This window comes from Salmo salar, chromosome ssa03 (assembly GCF_905237065.1).
Source record: "Salmo salar chromosome ssa03, Ssal_v3.1, whole genome shotgun sequence".
NCBI lineage: Eukaryota > Metazoa > Chordata > Actinopteri > Salmoniformes > Salmonidae > Salmo > Salmo salar.
The window spans coordinates 105,025,321-105,032,441 of record NC_059444.1 but is presented as its reverse complement, the minus strand read 5'-3'; the positions used below and the strand labels follow the sequence as shown (position 1 = coordinate 105,032,441).

General features: G+C 39.3%; 1 protein-coding gene across 1 annotated transcript in view; it reads left to right on the top strand.

Moving 5' to 3' along the window:
* LOC123741878 (zinc finger protein 184-like) overlaps positions 1-7,121 on the top strand; it is a gene marked incomplete at both ends in the record, with an annotated part of 464,177 nt that overhangs the window by 49,007 nt on the left and 408,049 nt on the right. The window lies entirely within an intron of this gene.

The window sequence follows — 7,121 nt, the reverse complement described above, 5'->3', positions numbered from 1 at the left end:
GGGAGCCATACTTAGGCAGCCTGTTTTCCTTTGGGTTTTGTGGGTAGATGTTATTTTCTGTTTAGTTAATGTTCCTGACAGAACTGTTTAGCTGTTGCACTTTATTTTTTTGTTCATTCAAATAAGTTTCATGATGAGCACTAAACATGCTGCGCCTTGGTCCAATCCTTACGACACCCGTTACAGCCTGTGACTCAAACTCGTTGGTTACAATGCAGTTTGTTTTGGTTGTGTTTTGGGTTATATTTTGCTCATCAATAAAATGGTGGATGATGACTGGAGTAATTTTCTGTCTAAGTGATTTGGTAACATGTTTCTAAACACTACTAAATTAATCCTGATGATATCATGATTAAGAAAAATCATGAATGAATCATGAATAATAATGAGTGTGAAAGTTACAGAGGCTACAACAAAACACGCTAACCTCTCACCATTACCAATAACAGAGGCTACAACAAAACATGCTAACCTCTCACCATTACCAATAACAGAGGATACAACAAAACATGCTAACCTCTCACCATTACCAATAACAGAGGATACAACAAAACATGCTAACCTCTCACCATTACCAATAACAGAGGCTACAACAAAACATGCTAACCTCTCACCATTACCAATGTATTTATTTATAAGCACCTCACATTGTGGTTACTCACTACTTGGTGGATATTCCCTCAGCGAAGTATGGCAGTTCCATGCTGGTTTCCTCACCAAGTCCAAGGCAAGCACAGCTACCCATGCAGACAGTACTCCTTAGCCGTAACCGATATCCCCATGGCAACACGAACTCTTTAAGCTTCCCAAGCAATTATCTCCCGGTGTGACACGATGCTAGGCTAACCTCAATGCTGGCTAATACCTCCACAACGAGACGGTAGATTCAGTCTTTACTAAGTTTTAACTAAATTATAACAACTCTTTTATTAAATAAAACATGTATTTCCCTTCATGTCTTAGTAGCTATGGGTTTTGTTGTAGTTCTGTCGTCTTCTTTTATAATTTTTCTTCACCAACCGTCCTGAGGTAAAACGTCCATCCTTTCATCAACGTCTTTTTCCCTCCCGTTAACCAGGTCAACTCCCATTGGCCACAACTTAACAAGCGACCTTATTGGTCAAAACTTAAACTTCAAAGTAAAACAAACTATTCACTTATACATTAAATAAATATTTCTTCAAAAAGCATAATGCATTAACAACATTACAGTTTAGGAGCAATTCAATCATCTTAAATATAATACCAATTAATTATAACAAATAAACTCAATACTTGGTTCAAACAAGGGTATTACACAAACATACAGTCAATAATACAGTAGAAAAATAAGTCTATATACAATGTGAGCAAATTAAGTGAAATAAGGGAGGTAAAGGCAAAAAAAGGCCATGGTGGCAAAGTAAATACAATATAGCAAGTAAAACACTGGAATGGTAGATATGCAGTGGAAGAAAGTGCAAAGTAGAAATAATGGGGTGCAAAGGAGCTAAATAAATAAATAAATACAGTAGGGGAAGAAGTATTTGGGCTAAGTTATAGATGGGCTATGTACAGGTGCAGTAATCTGTGAGCTGCTCTGACAGCTGGTGCTTAAAGCTAGTGAGGGAGATAAGTGTTTCCAGTTTTAGAGATTTTTGTAGTTCGTTCCAGTCATTGGCAGCAGAGAACTGGAAGAAGTGGCGGCCAAAGGAGGTGTTGGCTTTGGGGGTGACCAGAGAGATATACCTGCTGGAGCGCGTGCTACAGGTGGGTGCTGCTATGATGACCAGTGAGCTGAGATAAGGGGGGACTTTACCTAGCAGGGTCTTGTAGATGACCTGGAGCCAGTGGGTTTGGCGACGAGTATGAAGCGAGGGTCAACCAACGAGAGCGTACAGGTCGCAGTGGTGGGTAGTATATGGGGCTTTGGTGACAAAACGAATGGCACTGTGATAGACTGCATCCAATTTATTGAGTAGGGTATTGGAGGCTATTTTGTAAATGACATCGCAGAAGTCGAGGATCGGTAGGATGGTCAGTTTTATAAGGGTATGTTTGGCAGCATGAGTGAAGGATGCTATGTTGCGAAATAGGAAGCCAATTCTAGATTTATTTTTGGATTGGAGATGCTTATAGTGAGTCTGGAAGGAGAGTTTACAGTCTAACCAGACACCTAGGTATTTGTAGTTGTCCACATATTCTAAGTCAGAACCTTCCAGAGTAGTGATGCTGGACAGGCGTGCAGGTGCAGGCAGCGATCGGTTGAAGAGCATGCATTTAGTTTTACTTGTATTTAAGAGCAGTTGGTGGCCACGGAAGGAGAGCTGTATGGCATTGAAGCTCGTCTAGAGGTTAGTTAACACCGTGTCCAAAGAAGGGCCAGAAGTATACAGAATAACACCAATAACAGAGGGGGTCTGATCTTTGTGCCTCTGTAAATTTCTCATTATTCACGATTCATTCATGATTATTCATAATCATGGTAGCATCCCCATGAATGTAGAAGTGTTCAGAAACATCTTCTATTCTTACTGACAATACAAGTAAAGTGACTCCAAAATGACAGGACATTATTCACCAATCAGTTTCTATTTGGAAAAACATCATCCAAAACACAACCAAAACAAACTGAAAAATGAATTCAACAAGTTTGTAGAATCACAAGCTTGATGTAATCACTGCAGGCATGGAACATGGGACTAAATACTAAACTTATGACTACTTTAATACAATATAAGTGAATTTGTCCAAATAATTAAGACTTCTTCAAATGGGAGAACTACGTACAGAAAGTGCTTTAATTTCTAAATGGTAAAACAGATATGTATGAAAATACCCTCAAATAAAAGGTGACATTCTGTACTGTCACCTAATATGAAACATCTCAAATCCAAAAGGCTGGAGCATAGCACCACATTTAAAACTGTAAGCTTCACTGTCCAAACACATATGGTGTGGACTATGTGTGTCTGGTAAACACATGTGGATCTGGTGAACAGTTATCACTTGTTGACCAACTACAGGAATACTGACCTCAGAGTCTCCAGTTTACAGTGGGGATTCCCCAGTCCAGCAGAGAGCAGCTTCACTCCTGAATCCTTCAGGTCATTGTTACTCAGGTCCAGCTCTCTCAGGTGTGAGGGGTTTGACCTCAGAGCTGAGACCAGAGAAGCACAGCCTTCCTCTGTGACTAGACAGCCTGACAGCCTGCAAAGAGTCAAATCAAATTAAAATCACACTGCTATGCTTTGGTGGTGAAAATAGTGGCAGTATAATTTTTCAACATTTTTCAGATATCAGTGTCCTGAAACCTGCCATATCTATTCGTAAATTAATGTATCATCATTAAAAATGACAAATGATCAAAGTATTGCCTGCAGATAGAAACATGTATAGTACAAATATTTGAGTAGACTGCCCAGACCAGTTTAAAATCAATATCAGTCAAAAGACAGACAGTGAGGTATCAGATTTAGATTGTATTGAGTATACAGTCCACACATATCTATTTTGACAGTGAAGATAACATTTTAAATGTGGCTCTGTACTCCAACATTTTGGATTTCAGATCAAATGTTTCATATGAGGTGACAGTATATAATGTCACCTTTTATTTGAGGGTATTTTAATACATACAGTTGAAGTCAGAAGTTTACATACACCTTAGCCAAATACATTTAAACTCCATTTTTACAATTCCTGACATTTAATCCTAGTAAAAGTCCCCTGTCTTAAGTCAGTTAGGATCACCACTTTATTTTAAGAATGTGAAATGTTAGAATAATAGTAGAGAGAATGATTAATTTAAGCTTTTATTTCTTTCATCACATTCCCAGTGGGTCAGAAGTTTACATACACTCAATTAGTATTTGGTAGCATTGCCTTTAAATGGTTTAACTTGGGTTAAACGTTTCGGGTAGCCTTCTACAAGCTTCCCACAATAAGTTGGGTGAATTTTGGCCCATTCCTCCTGAAAGAGCTGGTGTAACTGAGTCAGGTTTGTAGGCCTCTTGCTCGCACACGCTTTTTCAGTTCTGCCCACAAATTTTCTATAGGATTGAGGTCAAGGTTTTGTGATGGCCACTCCAATACCTTGACTTTGTTGTCCTTAATCCATTTTGCCACAACTTTGGAAGTATGCTTGGGGTCATTGTCCATTTGGAAGACCCATTTGTGACCAAGCTTTAACTTCCTGACTGATGTCTCAAGATGTTGCTTCAATATATCCACAATTTTCCTGCCTCATGATGCCATCTATTTTGTGAAGTGAGCCAGTCCCTCCTGCATCAAAGCACCCCCACAACATGATGCTGCCACCGCCGTGCTTCACAGTTGGGATGGTATGATGGCTGTGTGGTCCCATGGTGTTTAGACTTGCGTACTATTGATTGAACGTGTTACCTTCAGGCGTTTGGAAATTGCTCCCAAGGATGAAGCAGACTTGTGGAGGTCTACAATTTTTTTTCTCTGAGATTTTGGCTGATTCCTTTTCATTTTCCCATGATGTCAAGCAAAGAGGCACTGAGTTTGAAGGTAGGCCTTGAAATACATCCAAATTATGTCAATTAGTCTATCAGATGCTTCTAAAGCCATGACATAATTTTCTGGAATTTTCCAAGCTGTTTAAAGGCACAGTCAACTTAGTGTATGTAAACTTCTGACCCACTGGAATTGTGATACAGTGAATTATAAGTGAAATAATCTGTCTGTAATCAATTGTTTCAAAAATTACTTGTGTCATGCACAAAGTAGATGTCCTAACCGACTTGCCAAAACTATATAGTTTGTTAACAAGAAATTTGTGGAGAGGTTCAAAAACACGTTTTAATGACTCCAACCTAAGTGTATGTACACTTCCGACTTCAACTGTATGTGATTGACGATTAAAAATTAAATTCTGATGATGCCATGATTAAGAAAAATCATGAATGAATCATGAATCAGAATGAGTGAGAAAGTTACAGAGGCCACAACAAAACATGCTAACCTCTCACCATTACCAATAACAGAGGCTACAACAAAACATGCTAACCTCTCACCATTACCAATAACAGAGGCTACAACAAAACATGCTAACCTCTCACCATTACCAATAACAGAGGCTACAACAAAACATGCTAACCTCTCACCATTACCAATAACAGAGGATACAACAAAACATGCTAACCTCTCACCATTACCAATAGCAGAGGCTACAACAAAACATGCTAACCTCTCACCATTACCAATAGCAGAGGCTACAACAAAACATGCTAACCTCTCACCATTACCAATAACAGAGGCTACAACAAAACATGCTAACCTCTCCCCATTACCAATAACAGAGGATACAACAAAACATGCTAACCTCTCACCATTACCAATAACAGAGGCTACAACAAAACATACTAACCTCTCACCATTACCAATAAGAGAGGCTACAACAAAACGTGCTAACCTCTCACATTACCAATAACAGAGGCTACAACAAAACATGCTAACCTCTCACCATTACCAATAACAGAGGCTACAACAAAACAGCTAACATCTCACCATTACCAATTACAGAGGCTACAACAAAACATGCTAACCTCTCACCACTACCAATAACAGAGGCTACAACAAAACATGCTAACCTCTCACCATTACCAATAACAGAGGCTACAACAAAACATGCTAACCTCTCACCACTACCAATAACAGAGGCTACAACAAAACATGCTAACCTCTCACCATTACCAATAACAGAGACTACAACAAAACAGGCTAACCTCTCACCATTACCAATAACAGAGGCTACAACAAAACAGCTAACGTCTCACCATTACCAATTACAGAGGCTACAACAAAACATGCTAACCTCTCACCACTACCAATAACAGAGGCTACAACAAAACATGCTAACCTCTCACCATTACCAATAACAGAGGCTACAACAAAACATGCTAACCTCTCACCATTACCAATAACAGAGGGGTATGATCCTTGTGCCTCTGTAACTTTCTCATTCCTCATCATTCTCGATTCATTCTTATTCTTACTGACAATACAAGTAAAGTGACTCCAAAATGACAGGATATTATTCACCAATCAGTTTCTATTAGGAAAAACATTAACTAAAATACAATCAAAACAAACTGCAAATGAATTCAACAAGTTAGTAGAATCACAAGCTTGATGTAATCACTGCAGGCATGGAATATGGTACAACTACTAAACTTATGACTACTTTAATCTAACCACGTTGTCCGATTTCAAAAAGGTTTTACGGCGAAAGCATAAAGTTATATTATGTTAGGAGAGTACATTGACAATAGCTGTGTGTAATGTTTTGTCAATTCAAAGACAGGCGTCACCAAAACCATAAAACCAGCTAAAATGATGCACTAACCTTTGACAATCTCCATCAGATGACACTCCTAGGACATTATGTTAGACAATACATGCATTTTTAGTTCTATCAAGTTGATATTTATATCCAAAAACAGCGGTTTACTATGGCGTTGATGTTCAGGAAATCGTTTCCCTCCAATAACCGGCAGTCAAGTCAGCACCACAAAATTAAATAATTAAAATTAGAAAACATTGGTAAGATATTATATTGTCATATAAAGAATTATAGATTTACATCTCTTGAACGCAATCAACTTGCCAGATTTAAGCAGAAATTTGCATCCTGAAGCTCTAACTCCAAAAAGTTTTGGGACACTGTAAAGTCCATGGAGAACAAGAGCACCTCCTCCCAGCTGCCCACTGCACTGAGGCTAGGTAACACGGTCACCACCGATAAATCCATGATAATCGAAAATTTCAACAAGCATTTCTCAACGACTGGCCATGCCTTTCTCCTGGCTACCCCAACCCTGGCCAACAGCTCCGCCCCCCCGCAGCTACTCACCCAAGCCTCCCCAGCTTCTCCTTCACCCAAATCCAGATAGCAGATGTTCTGAAAGAGCTGCAAAACCTGGACCCGTACAAATTAGCTGGGCTAGACAATCTGGACCCTCTCTTTCTAAAACTATCCGCTGCCATTGTTGCAACCCCTATTACCAGTCTGTTCAACCTCTCTTTTGTATCATCCGAGATCCCTAAAGATTGGAAAGCTGCCACGGTCATCCCCCTCTTTAAAAGGGGTGACACCCTATACCCAAACTGTTACA